Source organism: Corvus hawaiiensis, chromosome 5 (assembly GCF_020740725.1).
Source record: "Corvus hawaiiensis isolate bCorHaw1 chromosome 5, bCorHaw1.pri.cur, whole genome shotgun sequence".
Classification (NCBI taxonomy): domain Eukaryota; kingdom Metazoa; phylum Chordata; class Aves; order Passeriformes; family Corvidae; genus Corvus; species Corvus hawaiiensis.
In genome coordinates, this window is record NC_063217.1 from 72,759,069 (window position 1) to 72,777,100 (window position 18,032).

Below are 18,032 nucleotides of genomic sequence, written 5' to 3' on the forward strand. Positions count from 1 at the left end.
CTTCCCAAGCTATGAAACAGGCATCCGTGCCCAGAGTGAGTCCTGCCTGCTTGGACATGATAGATGAGAGCCAGAGTCTTTACGGCTTTCCTCCTTGGGACACTAAGATCCTAAGTAGCTGCTTTTCTCGCTCATTCCACACCAGAAGGTTGTTTTTCTCAAGCTGAACTCAGTGAGGCTTCATTGGCCTGAAAGTAGTCTCACTAAAGATGCCAAAAATGAATTCCTAACGTCCAGATTCTCGAAGATATAAAAGGTGAGAGTCACACATGAATAGGCAACACACTTTTTGCGTTAGTCTACAGAGGACTTCTTTGCAATTTTCCATACTTTCATGGAAATAAAAAAACAGTTTATGATTGGTATAATGTTGCTTTCTTTTCTCTTCCCCTGGAAGCTTTAGGAAGGGATAAACATGCTTACTTTGTACACTTTACTTTGTATTTCCCAGTCCTAATCTTCTCTTGTCTGAATTTACCTTTACTGTGTCTAAATTTCAGGACATGATGCCTGAATGGTCTCTTCCTGCAGCGCTGAACACTCTTCTAGGGACAGGGCCATACCCCCATACCACCAAAGCCAGAAATTAAAAGCAAGTCCTCATGGGGGTCATGTCCCCTCCTCCCATTTCCACCTCTGAGTTTTTGCTGATATTTCTGATTTACTCATCCAAGTGTTTTCTCCACTTGAAGTGGCTGCTCTACAGCTTTATTGTGATTCTTATTTACATCTATCATTATAATACAATTTGCTAAGTCAGGACTAATTCCTCAATCCTTTTTGTTCTGAAAAACTTCCAAAGGCGAAGGTGAAAACTGCAATGCTGTGGCTGCTACTTGTCATTCTGCTCTGTGATCAAAGCACTCAATGCCCAACCCATCAGAAACCTGAACTGCAGCTCTCAGCCTGTATTTCCACCTGCCATCTTTCTTTCACCTGACTCTGAAGTAGGTGAAAGACTCTGAAGTCTGACATCTCAGACCTGTGGTATTCTCAGGCATCACATTGGAGCACTTTTACTTCTTCTTCCCAACTTTAATATCCACTGAATGTACATCAGTATCCTGAAGTTCTTAGCTCAAGAGTGACAGCAATAGCAATTGGTTCCTGCAAAACTTTGGGAAGTTGGCCACTTTATTTCTTCAACTTTTTTTTTTTTTTGGTAGAACATTTCAGTCAGACCAAAAACAGTAACATGCTGGATTGCAAAATAATTTTAGTGAAGGTTTGTGTTTTAATTTAGTGAAACAAAAAATAAAGAAAACTAGGAAAAAATTATTAAGCCTTATCTTTTCCTTCAGTGTAATGGAAAATAATAACTAAAACCACTCTCTCTGAGTCATCCTCAATTAAAATACTTTAAGTTTTGAACTTAGCAGCCAAAGAGATAAATCACTTCTGAGGAACACAGAACAGCAGCAAAAGAAATGATATGTTGCCCTTAATTCACCAATGTCAACCATCTTGATTAGTTTCTTTTTGTATATACTTTAAAATACAAGTATATACATTTCTGTTTAAAAACACCTTTGTGTATATATATATATATTCTAAATCCTAGCTGTGAGTTGTAAGAGCACACAAATAAAGACAGAATTTTGAGTAACGGAGTACTTTGGCATATATGTTCATTGCATCTTTTACATTTTGCCCAACATAAACATCATTTCTGTTCCTTCCATGGGTAAAAACTGTAGGCACACGTGACTGCGAACACACAGAGGTGGGATTTCGTGTTTTCAAGGTCTATACAAAACAGATAGAGGTGTTTGCCAAAGATCAAATATTTCTTATCAGCTTCAACCTCTGTTATTGATCTGGAGATTTATGGCTAAAATTGAGTAAATGATGTGACCTTGAACCAGAGCTCCTTGGATTTAAAGTGTAACTTGATTCAGCCCTATTTTATATTTTATTTAATTAGGCATATATTTTGACTTCTCACCATGTGTCTTGTCTTTTGAGGGAGAGGGTAAAAGGGACATGTTGCGATTAAAGCGGAAAACTTACAGCACTTTCTGTCATCCATTTTGAGGTGGGCCACAGACATTTTGGCCTGATTTTTCTTTTAATGCTTTCACAATCTCACGGAGGTGCCTGCACACACTTAAGGTAGTCAAAGCCTCTTATACAATGCAGTAGGAGCCTCACAGTTCTGCTGACGTGTTTATTCCATAAAGTGGTGAGCCACTGTGAGAAATCTCCATGGCCCACGGCTGCATTTTTAAAGAAATGCGTTGTTCTGACTGAAGATGGTTCACGTTTTAGAACAACAACAGCTACAAAATGCTATTGGTGCCACTGCAAGTCACTTTATACCCACCTAAGTGTGTATATGACACGACTGTGTGTGAGGGGAGAGACCAGAAAATATATTGTTTGCTTACACTGACCTGGAGTCACGGCTCTGCCAGCCTGAGGCAGCGACGGCTTCCAGCAGAGCTGGGATCAAGTGGAAAGCTCTGCTTGGCCCCTTGAGCCACCCAATCCTCCAGGCCGGGGTTCCTCTGGAACAGGGAAACACGCCATTAAAACTCCTGTGTGCACGGAACGTGTCTGCCTGAAAAATTAAAAATGTATGATGCTGCGTTCTCCACAAGAGTTGGAAATAAAGTGTTATAATAATGAAATATTAATATTTAAAGTAGAGAAGTACAACCTCAGAACACAATATATCATACTACAGTTTAGTCACCAGCAATAACTGCTCTGCACTTGTGGACTAAATGTGCTGATGTAACAAAGGGAACCAGGTGAAGACTATTTTTACTTCCACATATCTAAAATAAAACTAATTTTAATAAAGTTTCGTTTGTTTATGACAATGGCTATCTTTTTAACAGTTACTGCTAACCGTAAGTGCAAAATCTGCTTATAATTTAAATCAAGTTCAGTTATATTTAAAAAAACTTTCATAATAAAGTAAGAAAGAAAGGAGGCCTGGATGCTTCAGGAAGATGTTCAGGTGCTGCTGTATTTATCGTGGCATTCAGGTGATTTCAAGAGATACCCTGTCACTGTATCCATTATCTCTTAGCTCGGAATGTCATGGTTTACATGGCAGAAGCCCCAGAGGGAGTGGCACAGCACAGAGCCCTGGTTCGAGGCACTGGAGCTGGAGGCATTTCCCTGGCTTTGCTGTGCACAGGCCGCTGCCTCTGCTCATGCAGAGAGAGGAAATTAATCCAGCACATCCTCAGCAGCAGTATTAAGGCTTGGTTTGCACACAAGAGAGGATTATTCTCAATTTAAATAATTTTGTGTGTCAGGCTTATCTCAACAGCATGACTCCTCACAAGTTGCCACCTCCCAGCACCAGGGAATGAGGAGATAAGACAAGGACAACTGTTGTGGCCACCCAAAAAATGGGCGACTAAAAATAGAGAAGAGCTAAATCCAACAGTGGGATGGTAAGCAGGGTACCTGAGGGAAGGAGAGTTTCTGTCTTCAGCTTCTTGCATAATATGAACTGAATGGATAAAAAGCAACAACCTCCTACCAACTTTGTAGTTTAGCCATCAGATTGGACAATAATCACACAGAAATTTCATGGCAAATTGAGATAGGAGCAGCTAGAGCATCGTGTGGCTCTCAGTAATAGGTCGTGGATTAGACACACCAACACTATTGCTGAGTTGGTAGTTTTAGTTGTTCTGCTCTAGCCTTCCAGGGACTTTGCATTTTACACAAGTTGTAAAATCTGAGCACTGAGGAAGCTACACCCACCAAGATACAAAGTGGCAAAACTGATAAGGCTAACAGAGGACAGCAACAGGATTAGACAAAAGAGACCAAGATTAACTTTGGAGTGAGTGGCAGATACAGCTGGACTCAGCATAACAGTGATAAAATCATCTTCATCATGATAGAGGAAAAGAAGTATTTGGATTTGAAAAATACACAATCAAGAAATGTCAGCAACAGGCACTCTGAAAAACAGAGATGAAATCAGGAAGGGGAACATGGAGAACACTTTGAATGCAGCCTTTCTGGAAGGTAATAGCTGTTGTTAGAGCTGTCAGCTATAAACCAGTCAGAAGACAGATGTACTTGAAATGTCTTGTCCAATAAAGATCCCAAATGTCACTCAAAATGATCAGACTATTTATTACAGACTCTGTAATGGAAACATGAAAGAAGGCATGGGACGACAGAACAGAGACAGATGGACTGTTTGCTACATGTCATTTAATATCAATCAGTGACAAGAATTTATTAACACAGTTGCTGCTTTAATGCATTGAACAAGCTTAAAAACATTCAATGCACTGGATGGTAAGTGATAATTAAAATGCACCTCACAAGGCTTCAAAAACTGTAATAATCTGCTGAAAATATCCAGTATAATTTATTTATCAAAAAACCCCAAGCTCTACCTCCCTCCACCCCCCCAAAATTCTTATTCTATAAGAACAGACCTCACTTGGTTTTTGAAGAATTAAGGTTGTTTCTCTACCAGTAGACACTGGAAGATGAACTGAGTATCTACATTGTATTGATGATACTGGTTTCTGCTTTTTTTTCACCTAACTCTGCTTGTGCCCTTAACTTTTAAGCGTGATCCTTGCAAGGGACCTCATGGAAGCAGGACAGTATGAATGCCAACAGAACAGACTGAGCAGAGCTCTTAGAGAGGCAACACCAATCTGCTGCTATCTCAAATATTGTGTGTTTTCCCAAGCACTAAATACCACATTTTCATCTTTCCGTTCATGTACCCTTATTTCTCAAAGCACATTATTTCTCTAATCCATCAGCACTGTGTATTATCCCATGATATATATTGCTTCTAGGGGAAAATCGCCAAACAATAAATAGTTATTATACTGAAAAAGACTACAGACCTTTTCTCATTCCCTCCACTGACAGAGTTCTTCATCCAGTTTGTAGCTGCCACATCTGGTGAGCACTTCTTCTTGGCATTTCTAAACAGTTGTCTGTAAGCCAAGTCACTTGTGTCAAAGTATTTTCTAGGGAAAAAAATACATGAAAAACATTCAAAAAAAAGAATAAAAGCACCTCACTGTATACATTTCATTTCTAAGCTGTTCTAAAATACAGGAGTCTAAATAGCAGTGTCCATTTTTACCATAAATGATGAATAAAAATATATTAATACATTATATATTTTTAACGGTTTAAATTTTTTTATATTATTATGAAAATCCTAAATTTCTCTGAAACTTGCATATTTTCATGGAAATCCTGTAGCAGAAATTCCAGCTATTTCAGTAGTGATCCCAATGATATTTTGATGTCGAGAGGGAGAATATTTCCAGAAACAAAGAAACCAAAAAAAGAGGAAAAGAGGCCTCTTCCCACCCTGCTCCTTCTCCCAGTACTCAGAGCCTTCTAGTGAAGCCTTTCAGCAATGTTTATACACTAAGACACTTAAAAACGAAAAGGCAGAAAACAAAATTTCAAACACATATTCCAGCGGGATGCTTGAGATGGAAAAATTTAAAACCCTTGCAATTTTCCACAAGGAGATATTTTTGTTATCGTACTGACACTGACAGAAGATTTAATGTTTGCCATCTCTGTAAAACCATTTCATCAGCTGAATTCTCTGTACACAGCACCAAATCTGCCTGACAGGCACTACCCTGACCCACAGCTATGAAGAATGGGGCATATTATATTCCAGCATACACCTAGAAATACATAAACTGAGGATCTGGCCTTTTTATCCAAGCCCAGTTGCTTAGCAACCCATAGCAGCTTTTTTTAGAATATTTTTGAAAAATAAGGCCCTGTCATTCAACAACAGAGTTTTGACGTTTGAAATTGTGGTGTTTTTAATAGCTGAGACTCAGTAACATAAATCTTAAGGAGAAAATCATGCTCCCACTGAAAATTTTTCCCTCATTTCAGAAGGCAGGAATTCCTGCTTGCTGCCTTTCCCCTTCCTTTTTATTTTAAAGCCAATACTGCTCATGATCTCCTGGCATTTCCCTGCTCCTCCGCTGAGCACGGAAGGTGCCAGCCATGCTCGTGGGCTCCAATCGCGCCTCCTCTCCACATGATCCTTCCAGGAGCACTCCTGAGGAATGACAAACGGTGTCCGTAATCCGGCACATCACCAGAGCCCTAATCAAATTAGACTTACTGCCTTTGCAATCACAAGTGGGTCTTCATGTTTTATGTCCCAGCACAATTTGAGTCAAGTTGGCTTGCCAGAACATTGCTCCTGTCCTCATAAAAGTATATGACAGCTCTAACAAGCATTTGGGGAGCAGGCAGGTGCAGCACAATGCAGGCACGGCAGCTCTAATGAAACACACACCAGACTGTTTGCCTCGCTAAAAACTGGAGTTCCATTAGCAAGCCAGACAAACACCAATGACAATCAATTAGGGGTGATTTGGATAAGACATTCTGCAGGTGTATTAGATTAATTCTGGTCGCATTAGTTCACTGATGTGCTAATTCTGTGTATTTATTTAGACAGCGCAGTGTGGCTTGCCTCTAACATTAACGGCTGGGGTTTATTTCCTACTGTGAGGAATGAGAAAGGCAAAATGCTACCAAAATTTGTTGTGCCAAATGAAAAGGCTTGTGCTCAAGTGCTTACAAAATTGCAATTCAAAACCCAGGAAAGAAAGTAGTCTGAGATATACATCATTTACTGCTTGATTAAAACACTTACATAAGTCTTGAACCGTTAAGAATAATAAGTAGGTTCTCAGTGCATGATTTCTAATCCAATTATTTTTAAGAACTGCTAGAAATATAGCTAAGCATTATCACCTTTGCCCCAAAATCATGGTAGCAACACAGCAAATGAATAATTCAGGCAAACAGTATTAGGAATTAGTTTATAACTATTCCCTGAGACTCTACTATAATGTATCACATTATAAACAGAAATAAAAAGCTACGTTTCACAACTGTCTCACCAGGTTGACTTTTTGGGATGCAGTTTTACATGGAGGGATAAATATGCTAATATAGGACTTGAATATTTGAAACTCATTGGAGAGAAAATTTATTATGGCTTCTAAACAATATTTGTGCTGTGCCATCTGAAAGACCATTTTATAAATTTCAGTGGTTTTGTAAACATTAAAAATTTTTAGCCTCAATCTGTTAGATTTCATTTCCTGATGCCTAAGCAGTCTTGTTTTTCACCTTTATGGTTACTGTTTTAGAGCAGGGCCAAGTTGGATCTGATACAAAGCATCCTAGCAGATCCCTCACTCGCATATTTTGGTTAAGTTTACATACCTTTAGCTCAAGGAAATGCTTTGGATCAAATTAAGTGACATTTCTCAATATTCCATATCAAATGACATATCCCAATCTGGCTACAAATTTTCACCAAAAAGAATGGAGAAAAGGAAGAAAAAGCAAAGTCTGATGCTCTGAGCAAAATTAATATTCTCAGAACAATGTGAGTTTTAATAATTTGCATCCAGTGAAACATGGAACAGTTAAGCAAAACCAAGATCATCTATGCCCCAAGGCCATGCCAGTGAAAAAATTCACAATTTCAATTTAAAATTATACCTGCGCTGGTAGTGTCAGAGACCTCCTGATTTCTTCTTTTGCTTGACTTTTGCACAAAGAACAGTGACCTGAAAAGGCAGATTCAGCAAAAGTCAGCTGCACCAGCAGGGTCAGGCAGATATTCAGTCATTACTAGATCATGTCTTGCAGCTGGTGTGGTCGCACAGGTGTAAGGAGGCAGAAACAGCACATATGCTTTAATGGAAGACCAAAAGAAGAAAGAAGAAGAAAACTTCATGTGAAAAAATCCCATAAATTAATGCTGTCACCACAGCCTGTGGCTTTGAAACCAACATCTTACTCAAGTCCTTATTTTACAGATAAATTGAAATTAATTCCTGCTGCAAAAGCCACACACTCCCTACTTCTTCTCTTTACAGACTTGCTCACAAACAATAAAAATGTAGAAGTGATCCCTGTATTCTTCCAAACTGACTTGAAAAACCTACAAGAGCTGGACACAGAATGGCTGAGCAAATCTCAGCAATGAAAAAAATGTTAGCTGTTGTTTGTACTGTTATTACTAAAATGTACTGTTCAGTGATAACTTAAGAACAAAAGGATCGGATCAGAGTAAGGACATCAGAGATTAAAAATGCAAAGTAATCTTCAACAGACTTAAAAACTGCAATTAAATAAAGTTGCTCAGTGATATAAATGCTGCCCCTCAGTGATCTCTTGGAAGTGTGCCGAGTTATGGTTCCATTTTTCATTCAAAAACATTGTTAGACACTTACTTAGCTTGCACCAGTTAAAAACTAAATGCAGTGAGTTATAGCATCCACTAGCTGCGGTTCCAAAACCCTGACTGCTTTCAGAATTTTCCTAGAAACTTGTCTGATAGTGTACAAAGACTCTGAAGCACTGAGTACCAGAAATTAGGGGACGACAGTGTCCAGTTGTCACTGAAGTCATCGTTTAGACATCACTTATTCCACATGTTACTCATGTCTCAGACTTATTCTCTATTTTGCAAACTTTTAGAATCCAATCACACAAAAAAAGGCCTCCTTTATTTCTCACCACAGCAGGGTTAAGAGACCTATCCTGGAAGGAAATAAAATCCCTCAATGACACTTCCAAATTTTGGCAATCCCATACACCCAGAGTTAGCAGCTGGACCTCCAGAAATCATACTGGGGAGGACAAACTTCTGTTTTGCTGAACAGGTTCTAGCTCTTCCAAACTTCTCTGAATTCACAAGAACTAGATTTTCCAATAAAAATATTGAGAAAAAGCATAATGTCAGCCACATTCACCTTCTCCAAACACAAACCTTTTTTATTACAGCTGTGAGGAAAAGCTGCATCATCTTCTCTGTTTTAGGCACAGAACAACTGAGAGGCAATAGGAGCACAAAAAGAATATAGAAATATTTACAAATTGCCAATACATTTTCCCATTTCTCAGTGTTAGTAGATGAATCATTACAGCTGACCATTTTCCCATTTTAAAACATAATTTCTTGGGAAAATGGCCTATGTCACACAGATAAAACCTACATAGATACTTTAAATCCACTTAACGATGATGTTTAGCAAGTGAAAATTTGAATGCCAAACAACCTGAATAAATGCTGTTTGCATTACTTTTTTCAGGTATTTTATACAAATACACAAAATTTACAGATGACCCAAATTTTTTCAGGTAGCTCAAGAGTGGAAAAGATTCTGAATAAATCCATAGTGATCTAACAAGGCAGAAAATATGAACAATCAAAGAATATGAACACTGCATAAGAGCCACTGCTTATGAACAATCAATAAGCAATTATTAAAGTTAACCCACTTAAGAAGCATATAAAAATATCAACTTGGAAAAAATGAAAAATACTTTAAAGTCAAATCTTATTTTATTTATTAAGATTATTTATTTATTAAGATTACCCATTCTCTGTCGAGGGAATAACAACTGTACCCTGAAATTGTTTCATAAACCAGTGCATCTCCCATTTAGCTATTTTATTCACTTCTCAATTTCCAGTTATTTATGTCAACTATTAGCTGTGGGACTCTGAATTTGTGCTGGCTGATCATAAGTAATCTCTAATATCTGCTTCCAGGCAAGGATTAATTCTATAATCATGGCAGTTCTTTCAATACTAATTCATGTCTAGACTTTTTTTTAAGATCAAATCTAGAATCAAATTAATGGCTGTTTTAATTTACTCATTCTGTTCCCTGGCTCCATTTTCTTATTAAAGATGTCAACTACTATTTCAACACTTGTCTGAGAAATGGCAATCTCTTGGGAAAATACACATAAGTCTTTACGTATATCAGGCTGACAAGGCACCAGCAAGATGAAAAGTTGTAAAAAGGCTTCACTGTTCCCAGACTTCTGATACTTCATCAAATATGACAGTAAAAAAATTAAAAATTAACATAATTCAAAAGTATCAGAAAATATCTATGACTTAAAAAAGGAAGAAAGATTTTCAAGTTTTCTACTGAGATGTCAAGAATACAAGCTGCATTTTCAGTGCTGCTGCATGAGCTCTTCAGATGACATTATGCCCACAGTCCCATGTGCTCATCAAAAATCAAATCAACATACTTTGGCAGATGGCGAACACCTAATGCAAAAATATGTTGATCAGTTTTTAAATTTGCAATAAACTATATTCTTCAGTTTAATGCCTGCTCTAAAGAGAAATCTCTGTTTGTTTGGTTGGGGGTTTTTTCAATTTACCTTGAAATCTGCATACAGATCAATGGTTCACAGGACTACTTCCTTAGCAAGGACAGTTCTCAGCATCAGCAGATTTATGTCAAAGGCTGCCAAGAGATGAAGTCATTGAAGGAAAAAATATATATTTATCAGAAAATGAAACAATCTTGCAAACCTCTTTCCATTTAACCACAGAAGTCCGGCTCTCCTGCCTATGATTCAATCACCCATGGGGATTAAGAGCATTACAAGAACAAACACTTTGCCCAAACAAATTATTCTCTTACAAACACAGAAGAGAAAGAACACCAGATGTTCAAAAGGAATTGGGTGTAGATTTAAGAATCAAAAAGGATGATGAATATGGACCATGAAATAGAGCAGTGAGCAATGTGATAAGCATCTGTTGAGTAATAAATCCAGTCTTTGTGCAGTTCTCTCTGCAAAGCGAATTTAATGGGAAAGTTTTCAGTCAGAAAATAGTGGCTCTTTTAAGAATGCTATCTTACATGTTAATACAAATAATCACCTATGACCAAATAAAACACTATTTATCTATGAAATAGAAGTCTTGCACTTTTATCAACTGATAGATAAATGATTGCTTTTAAGGACATACAATCCAGACGGGAAGTCAGAAGTGATCTACCCCGTGAGAAAACACAAGCAGAGACAGAACCCTTGAAAAACATGTGCACAGTGCATTTTCATCCCAGGTTTTTCCACTGAGAATTTACAGTATGGGATGAGCATCCTGGCACCACTGCAGGGACCTCAGCTCAGGCCCAGAAAGCTTTGTGAATGACAAATGTGACCTTCTCAGCACCTTAGAAGGCATTTATGTCAGTACATTTGCCTTGTACTGAAGTTTTGGATAGGGAAGAATTAAAATCTGATCATCTCACATCTTGAAAAATTGGCAAATCTGCGCTTCCTCCTCAGTTCACCACTTAACTTCTTGTAAGGAAAGCAGAACCATATGGCGCATGCTATTTTAATTGTTTTGCATATTAAATACAGAGTAGTTAATACTTCCCCTTTGTCCCTGTAGGAGACCAGAGGGATGGTTCAGTGGCTCCAAACAACCAGGTGGGAAGTGTGGGGAGAACAGGGCGAGATCAGCATAGGTGGGACATCACTGCTCCACCCCCACCCGCTGAGCCTCAGTCAGCCTCAGTCCACACACAAACAAAGGTGGCCAAACCCAGGGCCTGACACAAAATGGAGAAGTGACCCCACACACTGACACAAAATGGTAGAGTGACCCTGAGGCCTCACACAAAATGGCAGTGTGACCCCACAGCCTGACACAAAATGGCAGAGTGACACCGTGGCCTCACACAAAATGGTGGCAGGACCCCACAGCCTGACACAAAACAGTGGAGTGGCTTTCCCCCACACCCTTACCCAAAATGGCAGATTGATACCCCGACCCCTGCCCTTACCCAACATGTCAGACTGTCCCCCTCACCCAAAATGGCGCCATCTGTCCGTGTGGGCCCCACAGGGACCATCAAAGCACAGCCGTGCCTGGTGAGCCCCAGGGGAGCAGAGCAGAATGAAGGACACGGCCCATGTGCCAAGGTCTCCCTGCCCTGGATTTAAATACAACTCAGAGCATGCTGGATCCCAGCATTTTCCCAGAAATAACGCACTCATTTTCTACCAAAAGAGACCACCTTGGCTAACGATGAACCATGTTTGCCCTGACAGCCTTTGCAGTAGGATAACACAGTGTAGGACAAGACAGTGTGGCTCCAGCAGGAACAATAGCAATTGCCCCAGCTGACCCTCTGGGCTCTACACAGGCCTGTTCAGGGTAGGAGAATTCACTGGAGTCCAAGATGTAAAACTCCCACATGACAAGCAACACAAGTGTTCTTTGAGATTCCCATCTGAGAGAAAGTAACCACCAGTAACTTTGGAAAAAATACTTAATTTTCCTGGTGTGTGTTTTATCAGCACTGTGGGCTGTGGTTTGAAGCGGGAGCTTATCTGCGTAATTGCTGTGGTCAGCTCTGAGTTTCTGTGGAAGCTGGTTGCTCTGGAAAACTTCAGGTGAACAGCAGAATCCTGCTTTTGTATCTGGCTACAAGCATTTGTGCTTCATTCCATCCCTGTTTGCCTAAATGTGTACAACTCCTTTCTAAAAGCTACATTTACAGTCTATATTTCCATGCTGCTACTTTAGAATAGCTTTCATCTGCAAATAGTTGTACTCCGAAGTGAGTCTGCAAGCAACATACCTGGGAAGTGTAGGGATTCAGTTCCTCTGTTAGCATTTGAAGTTGCTGCTCAAGTTTTACTAACCCTTTGCTCTGAGCAAACTCTTCCATCTTTACCCTTTATTTTAATGACTGATTAGAATTTCTAACTTAACTTCCAGCACCAGAATGTGTTACTGCTCATCTTTCACCTTCTCACCTTTGGGTGTTCATTCATTATTTAACTTCCTGCTTTCTTACTAATTTTTATCGGTGCTCTGCAGGTGAATCGACCAGTTTTGTTCATCTCTCACTGAACTGCAGATCAGCAGCTGTTGCACTGCTGTAACAGTTGTCATAGGTCAGTAAAATACTATTTCATTATTTCTTAGCTTTTGCAAAACATCCACGTCACATGAATGCCTCAGTGTCTGGACATAAAAACCATAATCTCTACAAACACTGAATTACAAATGCAGCATTATTCTAGGTCAGGCCTCACATTTTTTGTATTAATCAGCAACACAGAAACACATGTGCCTGCTACACCCACGGCACAATGGTTCCATCTTCCAATATATCCAAGTGGAAGATACAGCCTGCCCTGTGCAGTGCATGGCAGGAGAAGGGAAGTGTCTTGTTCCCTGCAGGTGTAACAACATTTAAAAATCACCTCCCACAACTCACCCTCATCAGGCTTGGGGGAATTCTTCACAGTACCTGAAATAGATAACCGAGGAATGAAAACCACACTTTGGTACAAACATTCTCTGATACGACAGCGTAACAGGATACACCATCTTGAAAACAGAGATAGGACTGATTTTCACTCCTACATTATCTCAGAAATTCAGATTCAGACTCTCCCTTTCTCCATCTTGCCTTCACATGCTGCATCTAGCTCAGTCATGGTAACAAGAGCAGAAGTGTTTCTAGAAGACGCAATATTTAAACTTACATCCTTCTAGAAATGTTAGAGCTCGGTTACAGGCTTGCTAGCACGAATTACTAACTTGCCGAGCTTCAGAGAATTCTCATACATAAACAGGGTACTGCAAAAAATGGCATTGCCTCCTCCAATAATCAATTGTTTAAACGAAGCAGATCAACATACATTTTACTCTAAAAATATCCTATTATTCTATATGTAGCCACAATATTATACAGCATTTCTGGGGGGGTGATGGGGGGGTGGAATTAAATCCATAACAAAACACAAAATCATCTGAGATATTGCTGCAACAGTGAAGAGGACATGTACTTTATTGAGCTTGAAGTAATTATCTCCAGAGGGTTAGGAATGGTTGTTCAGTGCTGTATCTGTCATACTAGCCCAGTAACACTTCCCCCCTTTATTCCTACTCCAGTGTTACCAAGGGAGTGATTGTAGAGCCTTTGGTATCAATTTGCTGTCACAAATTAGCAAAGTGAGCAAGTGAATTCCCTTTGCTCATCCACACTGCAACAACGAAGTCTAAAGAACAGAAATTTGTCTAAAACATGACTTACCTGAATTATTACAGAAGATAAAAATACTCAGCCAAATATCCTGAAACGCCACAGCACCTGGAAGCAGGTGGAGATCCAGCCCACAGCAGACTCACAGTTACCTGTAGAACTCTTGCACAACCAAAGCACAACAAAGCACATCCCTCTTGAAGGAAAATGTGCAATTTTGAGTAAAAGCTGCTCTTTGAGAATGGCACAGAGAAGATAAAACTGCAGTGAACATTTAGATTTGAGTGCAAACTCTCTCAGCTTTTTTTCCCTTTCCTTCCAAGAACCATTTCAGATCCAGCTTTAGATATCTTTATGCCTTTTGAGGGCACTTTCAAGCAAAATAACTGTTTCAATTTTAATTTATTTTACAAAGCACTTTACTAGTGAAAGGAGGAAAATGCTGGTCAATGAATACTTGATCTCTCTACATTTCCAGGAAACACTGAATTAAGTCTCAAAAAGCTAATGAAATCTTGCTTGAGGGATATTGCCCTTTATGAGGGTCACATGAATGCCCCATTTCTTTCTGGTATTTATTAATGTGATTTGAGCAGAATTAATTAATTTTTTTTCAAAAATTAAGAGAGCACAAACACCACACTGCTTGCGAATATATTTCCTGTAATTCTTGCTGGACCCCAAGGTGTAAATCTTGCACAGAAACGGCAAATTGTTTGTGTGGCAGATGCTGAGTCCAGCTTCAGTGTACAGCCCCCCATGGGAGCTGAAGCTGCCTAATGCTGAATACCATGAGATTTAGAAATTCAGTGTGTCATAAGGGAGCCCCTGAAGGGGTGAAATGCAGGAGACAGATTTAATGATTTGCTTGTGTTAATTCAGCAGGTGCGAAAAGATAAAGGTTGGTTCATTCTGGTCTTTTAAAGAAAAAGGCTTCTTACATCATTTTTAGAGTGAAATCAGATTCTTTTCGCACAAGAACCTAAAAACTGTACTTCTATTTATGTATCTTAGCATAATTATACAATTTAAAATGTCAGGTGCTGTTAATGTTAATTCTCAAATCATACATGCAGACACACGGTAGAGTTCTCCAAGGACAGCTCAGGGCAGGCACGGTCCACACCCATTACTGCTTTTCTCCCTTAAACAAGAGTTCCACCACATTTCTGTTGTTAAACTTTTGTGTAAATCAAATGCAGGAAAGCGAGAGTCTTTGTTTACAAGAACAGAGGAACAAAAATAACTACTGGTAACTTTTCGGGCTGGAGCTCTGAATGCTCATTTAGAGTACTCATGAACCAAAGAATTATTTTATTAAATATTAATATTCATAAGAGTGGGACTAAACATCAAATTCTTCCTACTGACTATTGCCTTCATCTAGAAGATTAATTAAATTAGGTTCTATAAGGGCAGTGATTTTTTTCAGAAGTCATTTGTAAAGGAATGGTCTCGTTATCCAAATGTTATCTTTGGGCAATAATTCAGCAGCGTTACTGTAGGCGATACTACTCATATTAAATTAATGGATTGGAGAGCCTGATACTTCTTAACGAGCTTAATACACAGGGAGATTATTAAGTCAAGATTTTTGTTTAATATTAAAATATGCTGATTTCTCCTGGAAAAAGAAGATGGTAAATTCTGTGAACCAGAAAAAAATTACAGATTCCCTGCACTATGTTCCACAATGAGAAAAAGGCTAAGTAATGTTTCATGGAAAAATACGAATTTTTAAAATGAGATACTTCATCATGATTTGAGCAAGTTCCTGGGCAGGACTCAAATGCCCTCAGGCTGATGGAGGAATTGAGCCCAAGTTTCATATTTCTTAAACAAGCTGGCCTTAACAGTGCAGTGGCACTGCCATCCTATTTGAGTTTGTTAAGCAAAAACTTAAGTTTATGTGATTTAAAAAATGAGTGTTCTTAACCATGCAGCAAATATTTAATTTTTTTTTACTTTATTTGTGCTTTTATCAAATCCTTCATCAGAAGCATGTTTAAAACACTTTCTCAAATGAACCTTTTCCATAAAGTTTTTCTTTACTTGAAATGTGACTTTTTGCATTTTCATCCTAAATACTTATCCAGTTTTTGCTACCCTTTTCTCCCTCTTCTCCTCTAGTTACTTGTTCATCCCTGCTCAGGACAGGGCAACTGTCAGGGTCCAGGAACCAAACTTCAGGTAAACTCAATGCCCAAATTACTAGGTGATAAACTTCAGAAAAGCTTCATTTCATCCTTAGACAAATTGAGAAACTTTTAATGCCTCCAAAAATAAAGATTACCTGGGAAAATAATTTCTTGTCCTCTTTTGCTATACATGCAGGGATGAAATCTTCCTGTAAAGTAAGGAAATCACTTGCACACAGCAAGGCTGACAAATTTAAATGCCTACCAAATGTTGTTTTTCTGTCACCTTGAATTCCTGCAGCTCCAGTAGTTATTCCTTCACCCTGCAAAGATCAAACAAGTTGATCTGCTCAGGCCTTAGCAGAGACTCATGTAGCATTTAATCCTTGTGTTAGTATACATGGAAACACAATCCATAACATGCTCCTTTCCAAGATTAAACAGTTTCCCAGGTCATTAAGCAACCCAGATACACAAGTCTGAACCCAGAAACTGCCTCCAGCTTATGGTCCTACTCCAGTACACACCCAAGGAACATGGAATGGTTTTTCTTCTCACACCACAACTCCATCTGAGCAACAATCTGGGTCAGCAGGCAAAGGGCTGAATACAAAACAGCTCCTTTTTTTTAAATACAAAAAATATTTCTGAGTTAGGCCCAGCTGTGACTGTTCTCAATGGTTAGTCTTCTAAAATTTTCCTAATACTAATTCTTTATCTAGAATTTTTATGGTGTGCAATGATATAAGAAAACCCAAATTAAAAATAGTGCTAAAATATATATAGATGTATCAGCAATTACTTCTATTTTAATAGCAGCTTCCACTATTTATCATTCTCCCAGGCAGCACTGATTTTTCAGCACTGTGTACAAATCAACCTTTCTTAATGCTTTTTTTAATCCTGCTGGTATCAAAGATTACAATATGAAACTACTTTCTTTGAGGCATTACATATTCATTTTGGTTAGTGGGGAAAGAAATGGAGAGCTAAAGCTAAAATCCTACTTAATTCTTGGAAACGTCAGCATTTGTATTCATTTCTCTGACATTATGATGTACCATTTGTAGTTGAAATAAATTATTTTTTCGAATTATTATCTCAGTGCTTGCAGAACAGCATATTGAAATATACATTGGTTATATTTTGTTTGCTAATGTATCCTAACATATGCCTACCTAATTAAAATAAAGCTTTATATATCTAACCATGAAGATATTGGAAACATTTATAAATTCTCAAAATCTGCCTATACAGGGAAAAGATATTCCACTTTTGTTTAATATTCTTCCAGTCGCCTGATGTGAGTTAAATGCTCAAACTTTGTGTGAACCGAATTCTAGGCTTAAGTGCTCCTTTAAAGTCAAATTGACACAGCTAAATTTATAGATATAAATATACCATATTTTTCCTGTGAGAATTTCTGTCAGACTAGTGTTGTGTTCTATTATGGATAATTAAAGTGGCTCTAAAATATCATTTTTATTAAGGGAAAAGTTAATTTACTGTGAATTTCTAACTAAGGGTCGCTTTCAATATTACTTATATAAATATGCTAATGGACTGAAAACTAATTTCTGTTAAAAAAAAAAAAAAGGAAAACATATCTTCATCTTGCTAGAATTCAAAGTCTAATTAAAAAACTACAAACCCAAGACAATAAGCCAAGATCCAAGATTCGTAGTGGAACCATGAAATTTGACAGCTGGAAAGTGTTGACGTGTTGGCTTTTTTAATATAGCTTTTTCTTTTTTTTTTAAGAGTTACATTTCAGAGTTTCTCATCTTTCTAAGTATTAACAAAATCTAGGTGCTGACTGTGCAGAACCAGGCTTGGCAAACTACACAACGGCATGTGTCATTACCTGACCAAATTTAAACATCATTACTTATCAAAACAGCTGTAATATTCCATATAGGTTTACTGTGCAATTCTTATTCTGCTAAATTAAAAATGGTACAGCCCCTGTCAGCCACGTGGAAAGGCACTGCTTGAGTTCCCTGGATTCTGTGCAGAGCACAGCTGCCCAAGTCATGTGGAAAGCCCAGCAGAT

General features: G+C 38.4%; 1 long non-coding RNA gene across 5 annotated transcripts in view; it reads right to left on the reverse strand.

The window, feature by feature from the left end:
* Positions 1 to 16,343, reverse strand: part of LOC125325968 — a 96,037-nt gene extending 79,694 nt beyond the window's left edge. For 2 of the 5 annotated variants that reach the window (XR_007203640.1, XR_007203637.1), the window contains exons 1-5: positions 13,071 to 16,342; positions 10,201 to 10,286; positions 7,510 to 7,577; positions 4,845 to 4,970; positions 2,394 to 2,507 (exon numbers count right to left, since the gene is read on the reverse strand). This is a non-coding gene — a long non-coding RNA (uncharacterized LOC125325968). Of the gene's footprint in view, positions 1 to 2,393; positions 2,508 to 4,844; positions 4,971 to 7,509; positions 7,578 to 10,200; positions 10,287 to 13,070 lie in introns of all 5 variants that reach the window. The other 3 variants (XR_007203639.1, XR_007203638.1, XR_007203641.1) reach the window with 3 other exon arrangements.
* Positions 16,344 to 18,032: the final 1,689 nt, after the last annotated feature.